This window comes from Balaenoptera musculus, chromosome 2 (genome assembly GCF_009873245.2).
Source record: "Balaenoptera musculus isolate JJ_BM4_2016_0621 chromosome 2, mBalMus1.pri.v3, whole genome shotgun sequence".
Classification (NCBI taxonomy): domain Eukaryota; kingdom Metazoa; phylum Chordata; class Mammalia; order Artiodactyla; family Balaenopteridae; genus Balaenoptera; species Balaenoptera musculus.
The window spans coordinates 9,524,140-9,542,927 of NC_045786.1; positions in this window are offsets into that span (position 1 = coordinate 9,524,140).

Below are 18,788 nucleotides of genomic sequence, written 5' to 3' on the forward strand. Positions count from 1 at the left end.
TTGAATTGCAAACCCACAGAGAGTCATGAGCTAAACAAATGGTGATTGTTTTAAGCCAGCAAGTTTGGGGGTGGAACACAATAGAAAACTGATTCAAGAATCTATTTCACAGACATATTGTAAGGACTAAAAAAAGATAATACATATAAAATGCTTTGAGCTGTGTCGGCCACGTAGGAAATTATCCGTAATCATGAATAGTAACATCGTCACCATTTAGGCCGTTTATTGTAAACTGCTATAAATTTTTAATGGCGAGTCTAAGATCCACTTTCTCCCTGACTGCAAGGTTTTTCCCTCTCTTCTTTCTTAGAGATACATCATGAGCTGCCTCAAATGTCACATTCTTGGATAAAACTCCTTTGGGTTACCTACCAACTTATCTTTGTCCTGTCTTAAGTACTCTGTTTATTTCACTCATCCCATACTCTACTATATGCATCATATTAGTATCTCCCCCAGAATCCAGGGTGTATCTCATTCACATTTGTGACCTCAGCAATAACATATTATTCAGTTAATGTATATTGAATAAATGGTTAAAAATAAAAGCATAAAAAATTATGTTTTATACCAGGAGCTCAAAGTCAATATTTGGTGTCCTTATTCTGTTCATATGGCATATCACCTTAATCAGTTCATTTCTATTTATATTCAAAATGAATACCTTTTTCAAATTAATGACATGTCAATTCCACCTCCATTTTGCCTGTATAAATACATCACAGCCTATCTAAAAATTTCATCAGAGCCCACTCATACTTTAAATTGCTTTAAGCTACTTATCTAAAAAACTTATGCCGTAATACTCAATATTTACAATTGAAGGCCTTGAGGGAACAATGTTTGAATGTATTCGTGTGTTGTTAAATGAAGCTGTTCATTCATGTTCAGGCAAAAACTGATTTATTTACAGTTAGACCTGGTCTTTCCTCTCTGAAGATGAAGACACCTTGGTAATTTAGTAAATATTTATTGGTAACAAAATTAGTAAAGAAGAAATACAGCCTAAGTTATTAAAGTTCTGGGGAAGAAAAACGTTATAATTACAAATCATGTACAACTCTTCTGTCTTGTCAGTTCATCCATAATCATCTGCCTTTACTTCCCTTCCCTTCCCCCACTCTGATTGTCACGTGTAACCAGGCGGCACAGTGGAGCCTAGAAAACATTTTCAAAGAAATAATTAGGTCAGGGGGAGGAAAGGTAAAGGGCAAATTTAACTAAGGACTTCTGAAAGTAAGTTTGTAACACCTTTTATGCGTAATATGTGTGCAGAAGTCATGTTTCATCTCTGTGATTCAAAATACACTTTGGATGACTCATGAGATGAGTAGACAGCAGAAATGTGGGGCAGCAGGTGTACCTCCAGCGTTTGGGGCTGGCTTCTCCCGGGGACCTGGGTAACCTTGACTCTTCTGTGGCTCCATTTCATGAAATCACTTGTCTGGCTGCTCTTGCTGATCCTGTGGAACATTCTGGGTATTACATTCCCTCAAAACACTTATCCAAATATTCTTGATCGAGCAGGGTTTTCCCCTAACACCCCTGCTCACCCCATCAATGTACCAGTAGGACTGTAATTGTTTGTCTCTGCTAGTAAAGCAAGAGATTTTGGTGGTTGTTTGTTTCGTTTTCTGTTTTTCGTTTTTGTTTCCCTAACTCTCATCCAACACCTCAAGCAGAACATTATTTGGTAAATCATGGGGAGATGAACGAGTGAGGAATCGTTAATAATCCAAAGCTTTGTGCTAAGCTTTGTGAGGGATCCCAAGTGTTTCCATACACTCAGGAACGCACAATCTGGTTGGGGAGATAGGATATGCGTGTGCATAAAATCATATAGCTTCGTACATACGTCTCACTTGACTTTCTTTTTTTTTTTTTAAAAATTTTTATTTATTTATTTTTGCCCGTGTTGGGTCTTCGTTTCTGTGCGAGGGCTTTCTCTAGTTGCGGCAAGCGGGGGCCACTCCTCTTCGCGGTGCACGGGCCTGTCACAATCGTGGCCTCTTTTGTTGCGGAGCACAGGCTCCAGACACGCAGGCTCAGCAGTTGTGGCTCAGGGGCCCAGTTGCTCCGCGGCATGTGGGATCCTCCAAGATCAGGGCTCGAACCCGTGTCCCCTGCATTAGCAGGCAGAATCTCAACCACTGCGCCACCAGGGAAGCCCTCACTTGACTTTCTTCGTGTCTACCCAGAGCATTGCCTAGGATCTTACTGTTTCAATCCAGTTTTGATAAGGAGATAATAACATACTGCTAAGTTTTAGGAGATAGATTTAATTGGTTCTAAAACTGCTGTCAAGATCTGCAGGCTATATCTAAATGTACAAATTAATTATTTAACTGGGTTCACTTTATCTTTAAAGCAGGTTATTGATTGGTAAGTTAGTCAATAAAGTCAATGTGGTTACAGCAGGTAGCAAGTCTCGTGGGCAATACACAACTCCTGTTTCCTGCTCACAACAATAAAAAGTGGATAGATCAGCATGACCTGCCAAAGCTAGAAAAAAGAATATGTCTCCAAGAAAATTTCCCATCTATACTTTTTTTATGTTTTTACCATTTTATACAATTTTAACCATTTTTAAGTGTACAATCTGGTGGCATTAAGTACATTCACAATGTTGTGCGATCATTACCATTATCCTTCTCCAGAACTTTTTCATTGTCCCAAACTGAAACTCATTAAACAATAACTTTCCATCCCTTCCTCCCTCCAGCCCCTGGCAACCACCATTCTACTTTGTCTCTATAAATTTTCCTATTCTAGATACTTCATATAATTATCTAGAATCATATAATATTTGTCCTTTGTGTCTGGCTTATTGCCATTAACATATGTCTTCAAGGTTTATCCATGGTTGTAGCATGTGTCAAAATTCCATTCCTCTTTAAAGCTGAAAAATATTCCATTGTATACATAGACTACATTTGTTTATCCATTCTTCTGTGGATAGACATGCAGGTTGTTTTCACCTTTTGGCTTTTGTGAATAATGCTGCTGAACATTGAACATGGCTGTGGAAGTGTATGTTTGAATCCCTGCTTTCAATTATTGGGGGTATATACCTAGGAGTGGAATTGCTGGGTTCCACAGGAATTCTATGTTTAACTTTTTGACAATGTACCATACTGTTTTCTACAGTGGCTACATCACTTAACACTCCTACCATCAAAGCACAAGTGTTCCAATTTCTCCACATCTTCCCCAGCACTGTATATTCCTCATTTTTTACTTATAATTGCCATTCTTATGGATGTGAAGTGGTATCTCATTGTGTTTTTGATTTGCATTTCCCTTCTGGCTAGTGATGTTGAGTATCTTTTCATGTACTTGTTGATCATTTGTATATCTTCTTTGGAGAAATGCCTGTTCAGATCTTTGGCTTTTTTTTAATTGGGTTGTTCGGTTTTTTGCTGTTGTTGAGCTGCAGGAGTTCTTTATATATCCTGGATATTAACACCACATCAGATACGTGATTTGCAAATATTCTCTCCCATTCTGTGGGATGTCTTTTCACCCTCCTGGCAGTGCTCTTTGATGTCCTAAATGTGTAATTTTGATGAAGTCCCACTTACCCAGTTTTTCTTTTGTTGTCTATGCTTTTGTCATCATATGCAAGAAATTATTGCCAAATCCAATGTCATAGAGATTGTCCCCTATGATTTCTTCTAAGAGTTTTACAGAGTTTGGTTCTTATATTTGAATCTTTGGTCTATTTTGAACTAATTGTTGTATATAATGTAAGGTAAAGATTCAATTTTATTCTTTTGTATGTAGATACCCAGTTTTCCCAGTACCATTTGCTGAAAAGACTGTTCTTTCTTCATTGAATGGTAGGTCTCGGCAGCCTCATTGCAAATCATTTGACCATACATACGAGAGTTTATTTCTGGACTCTCTAGTCTATCTATATCATTTTTTTTACTATTTTCTATGTGCCCAAGAACTACATATACTGGTACTACGCACTGTGGAAGACAGCTATTCTATCTGTATCATTTTTTACTGTTTTATGTGTGCCAAGAAACTACATATACTAATACTATGCATTATGGAAAGGAGACAATCAAATAGAGAAGAATTAGAACCTTAAAAAGATGCAGAGCTAGTGAAGTAGTGAGCAGAGGGTGTCTGTTACTTTTTGCCCAGGAGAATAACTAGAATAGAATCAGTTATATTTCATGGAGTGGAAACAGTAGAGAAGAGACTGTCAACATGAATGACTCTATAAGAATCTATAGAGAGCTGCCAAGTATCCAACATTTGTATTGAAGAGCTGAATTCATTACTCTTCCTAGAGTACTTTAAAAATTTTTTCAAGGACAATTACACATCCAAACATTATTCCCTTACTGTTTTCTGCCATTCGCTTCCTACATTGTTCCGCATCATGAGGCATCTTGTCCTGACTGATCATGAGCATCTCCAATGAAAATAAAATACACATGGAAGGAGCTACACAAAATTTAAACCATCCTTGTATGCCTTTATTTCTCTCCCCAACACCAGTATTTTCATCTACTATATCACTTAAACAGTTATAAATGTGGAGACAAGAAAGGACAATTTTATTCAGTCTACCACAGTTCATTTCACATAGAATCCTCAAGGCTATCATCTGAGAAGAAGACTGAATCCTTCAGCGTTCCCTTTGATAGAGAAATTCTGACTCAATATATTCATCGATGTCCTCTCTGATTGGCCACTCAGACTGGGAACTGTAGTCTGGCTAGGTTTCTGCTCAAGATCGTATTTGGTTATCCACAACATCCTTCTCTCCGTGGCCTGAGCACTTCCTACCTAAATAATCAGCACTCGTCCAACACTAATGGCAATTTCATCCTTGTCCACTCGTTCACAGGCACTCACACTCATAACAATTGTTAATCTTCATGTCTCACCGTACACTTTTCTACGTTTCAGAAGAATTTCTCCAATGTTTCCCATCCAAAGCTATTGTTCAAAGCCCGCAGGTGGCTTGGCACTCACCACACAGTGGAATTCTAGATTCCTCATCTCACTTCCTTCCCTTGAATGCACTCTTGACCTAGCCCTGGGCAGACAGCTCCTCAAGGCTGGGATTGTGCTCCTCTTTGGCACAATTTCATCCATTGTGCTTGGCCCGAGATGTCTCTGTCCTTATATAAATATTAAATAATAACAAGACAATGACTGTTCTTTCCTCCGGAGGGAAAGGGATGTTTTTCGCTATTTGCTTTCACCTTCCTCTCTTTTCATTTACACATTTCAACTTTAATTTTAAAAGTAATTGAAAAACATACATGTACAAATGACATCTAATTTTCTGCACATTGCTCTAGTGGCTTAAGGACAAATTCTGCTTTCTATTACACTCTGGCAGATCATCGGCCATGCTGCTTTGGATACTTAGAAAAATATATTGGAAAAAAAAAACAGAAAAAAAAAACCATTAAAAATGAAATGTAACTTGTTCTAGCACAGTCCGTGAGCACTCCCTACATTCTCACAAGACCTGTGCATTAGCTGTTTCAAGGAGGGTAAAAGCAAAATTATGAGGTGTGGTGTTCATTTTGTTCACTACCAAGAAAGGAGCACAGGTCCAAACTGAGGGAGGAAAATGTGAGCATTGTGAAATGTCATATCTTCCTGCCCCTGGGAGATTTATTTATTGGAAATTATATTGCAAGGAAGAAAGTCTAAATAAATTAAGTCCCTAGTTATTATGTCACACGTAACTGCATCGTAGAATAGAGCCACAATTTTGCAGTTGTGTATACTCAGCTGTCAAGCACTTGTTATTTTAAAGCTGGAACCAGGCAGCTCCCCTGACAGCCCTGGGGTCCCAGCTCCCAGCCTGATTCATGGCTGGCGCTGAGACACAGGAAGTTCGCGTCTGCTATAATCTAAACACCGTGAACATGGAACAGAAAAAGCAGTGCAGAAAGGTAAAAACAAGCTAAACCCCATAACCCGGACAAGAACCATGTAACACACTTGGAGGAAGAAGGAAAAAGTAAGCCAGTGAACTCCAGCAACAGGGTACAGTTAGGGGGACCCAGGACCAGTCCAGGATTCGCAGGTCCCAGTGCAAATGAAAATGAAGTGCTCCCTGTTCAAAAATGGTTAAGAATTTCCAGACAGGGACAGCAGAGCATTAAACCAAGTGTGAGGGCCTCTACAAGTAGGGCCCCGTGTGACTGCAAAGGTCACAAACCGTGCAGCTGGCCCTAGGGGTACCCTTGCAATGAGATGGCATTGCCTCTGATAGATAGAGGGAAACAATGTCCGTCATCCGTATTTTGCTCTAACAGTATCATGCACTTAAAATGTAAATACTGGGACTTCCCTGGTGACGCAGTGGTTAAGAATCCGCCTGCCAATACAGGGGACACGGGTTCGAGCCCTGGTCCGGAAAGATCCCACATGCCGTGGAGCAACTAAGCCTTTGCGCCACAACTACTGAGTCTGCTCTCTAGAGCCTGCGAGACACAACTACTGAGCCTGCGTGCCACAACTACTGAAGCCCCCGTGCCTAGAGCCTGTGCTCCGCAACAAGAGAAGCCACCGCAATGAGAAGCCCACGCACCACAACAAAGAGCAGCTAGAGAAGGCCTGCGCGCAGCAACTTAGACCCAACGCAGCCAAAAATAAATGAATTAATAAAAACTAAAAAAAATTTCTTAAAACGTAAATACTTAATGATATGCATTCTATACATTTTAAGCTATTTTTTAAAACATGTGGTTGTATAGCAAACGCTTACAGTTTAATTCTTTCCATATTTTTCTGCTCAGACGCAGTAATCTGAAGAGTACTTCAATTCAACAGCAATAAAATCTGAACTTATTATTTAACTGGGAATCAAGACAGTGTTCACGGCTCCAGAAACAGCCGCTGGGGGAAAAGGAATATTTAAGATACACTGCTATAAATCTGCTTGATTGTTTGTTTGGGGGGAGGGAGTTTGACCATTCCTACTCTAAATAAAGCTAAGCTCTGATTTATTTCTTATAACAACAACAACAAAAATGTATATTTAGCTGTCCATACTCCTCGTTGAAGAGGAAATTACACTTTACTCTTATTATTACTCTGTACAAACAAAGAAAAGGGGCAAAACCTTGTCTTCCATCCAAAGCAAGAATTTACCAAAGGGAAAAGCAAATTACAGAGGCAGCAGATTTGAGTAGCAGTCTGATCTTCAAAGCATCTTTCTTTTTAGCAAGAAGGTGAGTGTTTGGCACTTTGGGGGCCCTCTGTGCAGCTCAGCACAGGGCAGAGACGGGGCGCCCCTCAGGAAGCTCGCGGGAACAGTAACGTTATCTGCCATAATTCGCGCACCAGAGGCCCTGTCAACGGTCAGTGGTGGGCCATTCTGTTTAAACTGAAGTAATTAAATCTCTCTGCTCCCATAAAAGTAAAGTAAAATAAAAATACAACTGCCTGCTCCTGGTCAGTGGAATTACACTGAGTGGAGGTAAATTTTAACTTCATGGTGCAAGTGTTAAATTATTGCCCTCTAAGCTGACTGCCAATTCTGCATGAAATCTCACCACATTTTAATAATTTGTCTTTTGTTTAGTAGGATGGAGAGAGACTTAGAAATAGCACATGTGTTATGATTTGGAAAGAGATTTTATGTACAATTAGGGTCCTGAGAACCACAATAGCATAACCACATTCAGGTTTCCTAATTGGACCAAGAGGAAACTGTCATTTCTGAAATAATTCGGGGGCCTTAACCTTTGTTCAACTCCTGTAAAACACTTGGAATTATTTTGAGAGTGTCTGCTTAGTTTCAAGATTTCAATTTAATTCGAAAACCGTGCATTTTAGAGACGTGCATCTCCATTAATATGTAAAGCTGGTTAATGATCCGTCTCTTTCATTACGTTGTGAAACTGTCAAGAAAATTGTCCTTTACAAATGATTCTATGTGACACTTTTTGAGATTGTTTTTAATATAATCTGGACAGAACCTCACTCTGCCAAAACTCAGAGCCAAATAAGCATCAACTGGGAAATTATTTCTGCACAACTCATCAATAAAAAGCTGACCATTTAGGAAAAGTCATTTTTTGAAACATTAATAAAAGTCTCATAGGTTCTTACTGATGGGCCTCGAAAGAGTCTCAAATAGTCTCAAATATTTCTCGTTATTTTTGCGTACCTAACTAGTACGCAAAAACTAACTAGTGAAATCAAAATGTTAGATAACTTTAAATGAAGATAGTGGAAAAATTGCTTTAGTTTGTTTTAATCAATATTTTATATCTTGCTGTGTGCAAAATCGATGATTCAATACATCTCTTGTACTTCAATTGATTTGCCGCTCTTAGACATTCTGCATAGCTATTAACGTAAAACGGAATTAAAATAGAATGTTGTGCAGTCAGACCTGAATAATCTATACATAGTTTATCCCACACCCCAGGGTATGTGAAAAGACCACTCAGGGAGTGAATCAGCCTGACATGCTCCATATGCTATTGACTTGCCGAATTCCAAATTCTTTAATCTGGATAAAAATAGCATTTTCAAACTGACTTATATTGGAGAGGTCCAGCTACATCCAAATCAATAAATCCTTAGAGACAGAAGAATGCATATTAACCAGATAGAGCATGGTTTGCAAGGCAGAGGTGAATATATATGTGTGTGTGTGTGTATATATATATATACACATATAAAGAATATATACATACATATACATATAAAGAATAAAGATCCAGATAACCAGAATTGAATTTACAGAATCTTTGTAATTGGAATCAGAAGAAAATACCCTGAGTATTAGGAGTAGAGGTGACAAGTGAAACCTGTTAAATCAGTTCAGAGTAAAATGTACTCAACTGCATGATGAATTTAATCACCAGGAGTTTTACGTTTTTAAGCACGGAATAATAACAAATGTTTATTTCAGATTTCCAAACTATATCCTGACAGAAGTTTCCATGTTTCATATATGTTTACTTTAATCATTTTCTTATTTACTGTAAGATTTTCTTTGAATTATCTTCATTGCCTTTGATTTCAGGAAATTCAAAGATAAAAGCTTAAAATGGTTATAATCTTAAATTTGGTTTCGATGCCTTAATTCCCTAGAACAAATCATCCCCATTCTTTAGCTCCTCACAATGAAATAGGACCTACAGAATATAAATGCAAACATACATATATATGCATAGGTATGTACGTTTTATATCTATGTATCTATACAGGCACATATGTATATAGACATATTTATACATATATTTCAAATACATATTCATCCAAGGTTTACTAAGGAAACAAATTTAAAACTCAAAGATCCAGAAGAAATTACAGGAAACCTTTGGACCCTACCATTTTCTCTTCGTATTTAATTTTAATTTTTTTAAATTAAGTATAGTTGATTTACAATGTTGTATTAGTTTCTGGTGTACAGCAAAGTGATTCAGTTTTATATATATGTCTTTTAGGATATATATATATCTTTTAAGAATCTTTTTAGGATTCTTTTGCATTATACTTTATTACAAGATATTGAATATAGTTCCCTGTGTTATACAGTAGGACCTTGTTGTTTATCCATTTTATGTATAGCAGTTTGTACCTACTAATCCCAAACTCCTAATATATTCCTCCCTCCCACCTCCCCACCCTCTTTCCCCTTTGGTAACCATAAATTTGTTTTTTATGTCTGTGAGTCTGTTTCTGTTCTGTAAATAAGTTCATTTGTATCATTTTTTAGATTCCACATGTAAGTGATATCATATGATATTTGATATGATATATTTGACATATTCTTTCTCTATCTGACTTACTTCACTTAGTATGATAATCTGTAGGTCTATCCATGTTGCTACAAATGCCATTATTTCATTCCTTTTTATGGTTGAGTAATATTCCATTGTATATGTGTACCACATCCTCCTTATCCATTCATCTGTTGTTGGACTGGACCCTACCATTTTCTTTAAATAAGTCACTTTCTCGAATCATTTCGAAAGAGATGATGTACAGTTAGTGAATGTCAAAGCTGCATGATGTACTTGCAGTTTAATTGTTCCATTCTTTTTTTTAAAATTAATTAATTAGTTAATTTATTTTTGGCCGCATTGGGTCTTCGTTGCTGCGTGCAGGCTTTCTCTAGTTGCGGCGAGCGGGGGCTACTCTTCGTTGTGGTGTGCGGGCTTCTCATCGCGGTGGCTTCTTTTGTTGTGGAGCCCGGGCTCTAGGCGCACAGCCTTCAGTAGTTGTGGCATGTGGGCTTAGTAGTTGTGGCTCACGGGCTCTAGAGCACAGGCTCAGTAGTTGTGGTGCACCGGCTTAGTTGTTCCGTGGCATGTGGGATCTTCCCGGACCAGGGCCTGAACCTGTGTCCTCTGCATTGGCAGGCGGATTCTTAACCACTGCGCCACCAGGGAAGTTCCCTAATTGTTCTGTTCTTTCTACAAATGTGTATGTTTTAAAATGTTCACCAAAAAAAAAAAAAATTGTTAAATGTAAGAAATGGCAGACTATGTTGTTACTATGTTGCTTTTTGTTTTTTTATGTTTTGCTTTTGCTAAGTGTTTTTCTTAATTCAAAATAGGAAATACCACAATTTCCATTGCATATGGATAATCCTTGGTATATAATTTAAGCACAATTTGGCAGTCAAAGCTGTTGATGTTGATATTTAGACTAACGCCAAGAATTCATTCTACAAAATATTCTGTTATTATGACATTCATGGGGGTCACTGCTCCATACACCAAAATCATTTGAGAAGAAGTGTATACTGCAGTTATTTGACCATACTTTATCCAGTCTAAGATGCCATCAACTAACTACAAAGTACACCATTATTTTATGGATCACTAAGAAAGAAGAACTCTGCCAATTAAACTATTGAAAATCCTCTTATTCCCTTATACAGTACTTTATTTGACTTTACTTACATTGTATTTTATTAAAAATTCTTTTAGGATTATTTAGACATTGTGTTTATCATGTAGCACTCTTGAGCACACATAAAAATGAAAATATGACCAAAAAATTCGTGAAAGTATTCCTAGAAATTTTTTACCTCCTTGTTTGATTAGGTGTCGTCCGTGTATGATTTTACACACAATCTCAAATTCCACCCCATGAAGAGCCGTGATGAGACAGTATTTCTTGGGATTGCTCTGTGATTGTCTTCAGGATTTTCTTCCAAGCTGCTGACATCATTCTTCAAGTTTGCGTGCAATTATCTGTGTGTATGTTCTACATATATGGTTTTATCTCTCTCCAGCTTTTTAAGTTGAAAATGATAAGGCCTACAAGAAAGTTAAAAAGAATTATACAATGAATCCCTGAAAATCCTGATATACTGCATACATTGCACATTTGCTTTGTCTTTCTCCACCTGGATTTTGATGGACCATTTGAATTGGAGTCGTACATCAGGACATGTCACCCCTAAGTATTTTAGTGTGCATCTCCTATGATAAGAACAGTGTCCAACATAACCACAGTACCATTATCCAATCTAAGAAAATTTATGTTAAATCAGTAATACATGGAATCCGTACTTAAGCTTCCCTAACTGTCCCCAAATGGTCTTTTGTAGCTTTCTGGTCCCCTGATCCAAGGTCCAATCAAGTTGATAATTATATCTGTGAGTCTCTTCTAATCTGGGATAGTTCCCCACGTTCTATGTGTGTGTGTGTCATTCACTTTGTTGAAAAGACCAAGCCTGTCTTCTTATAGAATGTCTCACATTGCAGATTTGCCTAAAGGTTTCCTCATGATTATAATCAGGGTAAACATTTTTGGTAAAATGCTGCATAGATGATGTTGTATATGTCTAATTGCATCCCATCAGGAGGCAAATAGTGCCAGTTTGTTCCACTGTTGGTATTGCTGAGCTTAATTACTTGGTTAATCAAATGGGTACTATGTCCTCATTATAAAGGTAATATTGCCCTTAAAATTCATAACTCTCTATTGAGAGATACTCTAAGACCTTGTCAATATCTCATTTACTCAACAATCTATTACATAATGGTTTTATTACTCATTACTATCCTCTGTTTAAATCAATTATTACATTAGAAGTTAGAAACCATTCTGCAAGTTTTGATACAGGAGCTTTCTAAATCTTACCAAAAAATATCAACAAAGGTCAACAGTTAGGATTCACATTATTTCCAATTGTCTCTAAATGGTATTATCAACCAAGTTATTAGAAGGTTTCAATTGTCCAGTCTGTCATCAAGAATAACAAGCAAGTTTGTACTTTCACAGGCAATGACAATTACCATATGAATTTGTCTGGCCAACAGAGGTGGTGAGGTGCCATCAGCTACATGAAACATCCTCACTGTAGAGATGGTACAATGTGGGGAAAGCAAAGAATTCATCTCAGAATGAATGAAATAGGGTAATTCTGATTTTAACCAAGTAGTATGACTATTACATTGTTTTCTAAATACTTTTAAAAATGTCACAAAAGGTAGTATCACCAAAAAAAGAGATGAATTAGTGAACTGATACATTAGATGAATTAGTGAATGAGTGACTGGAATGTGTGCTCTAAGAAGTACATGTATGGTATAAAAAGTCAAATATGTTGTTACGGAAATTCAATCTAGCTAATGATTGAGGATTTAACACATGCTCTAGAAAAGGCTGCCCATGAAGATAATGCCCAGACAGGGATTAGCACGCAGAAAGTTTATTAGGAAGGATTTGGAAGAGAGAAGGATGCCACAACAGTCTGGGTGTGTTACAGACACAACAAAGTCCTCAACAGAGCTCTCTGGTTGCTCTGAGGTTGTGTGGTCCTTCAAAATGGACCCGAGTTGAACGGAGTTTGCTGAGATGTTTGACCCCTGACTGCACCAGTTACTGAATGCAGATCGCTCCCTGGGGGTGGGGCATGACCTTGGGAAAGGTGGCTTTCCTCTGTCAAGGGCGATTTCTAGAGAGGCCTGACAGCAAAGGGAATTAATGTTTTAGTTCTGAGGGGGACCTGGGTGGCACATCACCACATCCACTGCCATATGTTTGGACACTACAGGTACAAGTAATTTTGGAGTAAGTGGATTTGAATTGCATATAAACACATGTAAGAGGGATTTATACTTAATAGATTGCTTGTAGATTATTTGATTTTGCCAATTTTAAATATAACAAGTCAAAAAATGTTTCGTCAAAAAACATAATGAGTGAAACCATACTATATAAAAATCAAACTTTAAGTTTTTATCTAATAGTTTTGATACACATTATAAAACACTGATAATGTCATTCCTATTATAGATACATTAATGCACTACATTGTCTAATATTATGGTGTATATATAACAGAAATACCTTTACACTTGTTTGGCTATTAGTTAGTTTCCTTCAAGTTTGGATTCCTGGTATCCAGTTTGTCTGTTTGTTTGTTTAATGGATTCGTTAAGTCAAATATCTCCTACAGGATGGATTAAGCATAGTTACTACAAAGTCTTGTAACTGAAGTTAGATACGTTTTCAAAACCAAGTTATGGATAATTTGGTGAGTATTCACTGATTTTCGTCTACTTTAAGAACACAAAAGTATAAAAGTACAATTAAATTAAGCTACAGGTGTAGACAATTTCCAGTTTTATTTGGTCATCCTGAGTGCATTCATTTATTTAGTAAACCTTTTCTTTAAATACACTCTGGCCAGATGCTAAGCAGTGAATATACAGTAAGGACTAAACTTAAAGAGATCGAGCTTGATCAAAAAAAAAAAAAAAAAAGCAATAATGAAGAAAATTAGTTAGATCGATACTGTGGCAGTGGGTTATAGAAACACAAAAAGGAAGCATCAAAATCAGCCTAGAGGGGCTTCCCTGGTGGCACAGTGGTTGAGAATCTGCCTGCCAATGCAGGGGACACGGGTTCGAGCCCTGGTCTGGGAAGATCCCACGTGCCACGGAGCAACTAGGCCCGTGAGCCACAACTACTGAGCCTGCGCGTCTGGAGCCTGTGCCCCGCAACAAGAGAGGCCGCGACAGTGAGAGGCCCGCGCACCGCGATGAAGAGTGGCCCCCGCTCGCTGCAACTGGAGAAAGCCCTTGCACAGAAACGAAGACCCAACACAGCCAAAAAAAAAAAAAAAAAAAAAAAATCAGCCTAGAGGTTGAATGAAGGCTTCCCAAGGTATTAACATCCTAAAAAGAGTAGGAGTTGGTCATACAATGAAGGGGTGAGGGGGAGGCAGAGGGAAGACCTTATGCAGATAATAGGCATTTATAAAGCATTTACTATGTATGTATTATATCATTACTCATCCAGACAACTCTGTTGATCATAGAGCAGTATCCTCTGATTGCCCTTATTTTCTAGATGAGGCTGCGGAGACTTCGAGAAGGCAAGGGCACATGTAAGTAACAGAGGTAGCGTTTGCACTGATAGGGAAGAGATATGAAACAATCTCTTAATTGTATTAAGAGAACTGTCAGCTTTTTAGGTCTGGTGGCACAAGAGAGAATATGAGAAGATCAGGAAATGAAATCCAAAGACAGTTTGAAGCCAAATCATGAAGCCTCCATGTGGAGTTGCTGAGTTCGAACTTCACCCTGAGAGAAGGATGACAAGGTTAGATTTGTGTTCTAGAAAGGCTCTCTGATATCACTGTAAAGAACACATAAAGGTGGTTGTGAGGCTGTTGCAGAATTCTGAGCTGTAAGCAGTAAGTGCTGGAACTAAAGCAGCTGGCAGAGGTAAGGAGAGAGGGGACAGATTTGGAAATAATTCAGCTGTGAAATCAACAGCAGCTCATGTCCAGCTGGCAAAAGAGAAAGTTATAGGACAGAGTCTACCTAACTCCCAGGTTTCCAGCTTGGAAGTTGAGTAGATGGATGTATTCACTAGATAAACCTAAACACCAACAGAGTTTGCCAAAAAAAAGATTCTTAAAACTTTAAATTATTACAACTTTAAAATAACAGTATTTTGCCTAGAATATCAATGTTACTTTTTCTCAAGATCTTGTGACATGATTTAAATCTGAGCCCAGAGCTCCTGTGTCTGTTGCTCTATCTCTTCCCATGCTTCCATAAATTGCAGACCTTACTTCTTTGTTTTCTTCCCATCTTCTCCCTTTTTTATGATGTTTGAAGAGTTGGAGGGGACTTTGCTGACAAATCACCTCTCCTTGGGTATTAGTTATCTATGACAGTGAAAAATTTTTCCTGAAACCAAAAGCTTACATAACAATGGACATTTATTATCTTCTATCATGTCTGTGACTCATGAATTTGGGAGCAGCTTAGGTAAATGGTCTGGCTTGGCTTTTCTCATAAGGTTGCTATCAAAATGTTGGCCAGGGCTGCAGTCATCAGAAGGCTTAACTAGGGCTGGAGAATCTGCTTCCAAGATGGTGCACTCACATGGCTGTTGGCAAGAGGCCTAGGTTCCTCGCCATGTGAGTCTCTTCATAGAGCTGCTTGACATGGTGTCCTTGTGACATGGCAGTTGGCTCCCCCCAGGGCAAGTGATCCAAGAAGCCACAACTCCTTTTCTAAACCAGTCTTGGAACACACACCATTACTTCCACACTCTACTCCTTAGAAGTGAATCACTGTGTCCAGTCCACACTCAAGGGGAAGGGAGATTATGGATTTTAGTTAATAACAGAGGATCAATATTGGCTCATGGATTGTAACAGAAGTACCAACACTAATGCAAGATGTCAAATACAGAAGAAATTGGGGATGGAGAGGGGAGGTTTTATGGAAACTCTCTGTGCTTTTTGCTCAGTTTATTTTTCGTATAACTAATACCACCTTAAAAAATAAAATGTAAGAATTTTTTAAAAAGGAAGTTAGAGACAGTGGTAAAATAGACAATTAAATTTTGTATAGCAAGGGAATAAATGTCAAATATAAGAAAAGTAAAAAAGGAAGGAGGGAAAGAAGGAAGGACAAAGGAAAGAAGGAAGGTATAAATGTAGTTACCTATTAAAAGAATTTTTTTTCTTTTTTTTTGAATTTTATTTATTTTTTTATACAGCAGGTTCTTATTAGTCATCCATTTTATACATATTAGTGTATGTATGTCAATCCCAATCTCTCAATTCATCACACCACCACCCCACCCACCTGCTGCTTTCCCCCCTTGGTGTCCATATGTTTGTTCTCTACATCTGTGTCTCTATTTCTGCCCTGCAAACCAGTTCATCTGTACCATTTTTCTAGGTTCCACATATATGCATTAATATACGATACTAGTTTTTCTCTTTCTGACTTACTTTACTCTGTATGACAGTCTCTAGATCCATCCATGTCTCGACAAATACCCAATTTCATTCCTTTTTATGGCTGAGTATTACTCCATTGTATATATGTACCACATCTTTATCCATTCATCTGTCGATGGGCATTTAGGTTGCTTCCATGACCTGGCTATTGTAAATAGTGCTGCAATGAACATTGGGGTACATGACTCTTTTTGAATTTTGGTATTCTCTGGGTATATGCCCAGGAGTGGGATTGCTGGTTCGTATGGTAATTCTATTTTTAGTTTTTAAAGGAACCTCCACACTGTTCTCCATAGTGGCTGTATCAGTTTACATTCCCACCAACAATGCAAGAGGGTTGATTTTTCTCCACACCCTCTCCAGCATTTGTTGTTTGTAGATTTTCTGATGATGCCCATTCTAACTGGTGTGAGGTGATACCTCATTGTAGTTTTGATTTGCATTTCTCTAATAATTAGTGATGTTGAGCAGGTTTCTGTGTGCTTTTGGCCATGTGTATGTCTTCTTTGGAGAAATGTCTATTTAGGTCTTCTGCCCATTTTTTGATTGGGTTGCTTGTTTTTTTAATATTGAGCTGCATGAGCTGTTTATAAATTTTGGAGATTAATCCTTTGTCCATTGATTCATTTGCAAATATTTTCTCCCATTCTGAGGGCTGTCTTTTCATCTTATTTGTAGTTTCCTTTGATTTGCAAAAGCTTTTAAATTTCATTAGGTTCCATTTGTTTATCTTTGGTTTTATTTCCATTACTCTAGGAGGTGGATCAAAAAAGATCTTGCTGTGATTTATGTCAAAGAGTGTTCTTCCTATGTTTTCCTCTAAGAGTTTTATAGCGTCCAGTCTTACATTTAGGTCTCTAATCCATTTTGAGTTTATTTTTGTGTATGGTGTTAGGGAGTGTTCTAATTTCATTCTTTTACACGTAGCTGTTGAGTTTTCCCAGCACCACTTATTGAAAGGATTGTCTTTTCTCCATTGTATATCCCTGCCTCCTTTGTCATAGATTAGTTGACTATAGGTGCATGGGTTTACCGTGGGGCTTTCTATCCTGTTCCATTGATCTATATTTCTGTTTTTGTGCCAGTACCATATTGTCTTGATTACTGTAGCTTTGTAGTATAGTCTGAAGTCAGGGAGTCTGATTCCTCCAGCTGCATTTTTTCCCCTCAAGACTGCTTTGGCTATTTGGAGTCTTTTTTGTCTCCATACAAATTTTAAGACTTTTTGTTCTAGTTCTGTGAAAAATGCCATTGGTAATTTGATACGGATTGCATTGAATCTGCAGATTGCTATGGGTAGTATAGTCAATTTCACAGTATTGATTCTTCCAATCCAAGAACATGGTATATCTCTCCATCTATTTGTGTCATCTTTAATTTCTTTCATCAGTGTCTTATAGTTTTCTGCATACAGGTCTTTTGTCTCCCTAGGTAGGTTTATTCCTAGGTATTTTATTCTTTTTGTTGCAATGGTAAATGGGAGTGTTTCCTTAATTTCTCTTTCAGATTTTTCATCATTAATGTATAGGAATGCAAGAGATTTCTGTGCATTAATTTTGTATCCTGCAACTTTACCAAACTCATTGATTAGCTCTAGTAGTTTTCTGCTGGCATCTTTAGGATTCTCTATGTATAGTATCATGTCATCTGCAAACAGTGACAGTTTTACTTCTTCTTTTCCAATTTGTATTCCTTTTATTTCTTTTCCTTCTCTGATTGCTGTGGCTAGGACTTCCAAAACTATGTTGAATAAAAGTGGTGAGAGTGGGCATTCTTGTCTTGTTCCTGATCTTAGACGAAATGCTTTCAGCTTTTCACCATTGAGAATGATGTTTGCTGTGGGTTTGTCGTATATGGCCTTTATTATGTTGAGGTAGGTTCCCTCTATGCCCACTTTCTGGAGAGTTTTTATCATAAATGGCTGTTGAATTTTGTCAAAAGCTTTTTCTGCATCTATTAAGATGATCATATGGTTTTTATTCTTCAATTTCTTAATATGGTGTATCACATTGACTGATTTGAATTTATTGAAGAATCCCTGGGATAAATCCCACTTGATCATGGTGTATGATCCCTTTAATGCGTTGTTGGATTCTATTTGCTAGTATTTTGTTGAGGACTTTTGCATCTATATTCATCAGTGATATTGCTCTGTAATTTTCTTTTTTTGTAGTATCTTTGTCTGGTTTTGGTATCAGGGTGATGGTGGCCTCATAGAATGAGTTTGGGAGTGTTCCTTCCTCTGCAATTTTTTGGAAGAGTTTGAGAAGGATGGGTGTTAGCAGTTCTCTAAATATTTGATAGAATTCACCTGTGAAGCCACCTGGTCCTGGACTTTTGTTTGTTGGAAGATTTTAAATCACAGTTTCAATTTCATTACTTGTGATTGGTCTGTTCATGTTTTCTGTTTCTTCCTGGTTCAGCTTTGGAAGGTTGTGCTTTTCTAAGAATTTGTCCATTTCTTCCAGGTTGTCCATTTTATTGGCATAGTGTTGCTTGTAGTAGTCTCTTAGGATGCTTTGTATTTCTGAGGTGTCTGTTGTAACTTCTC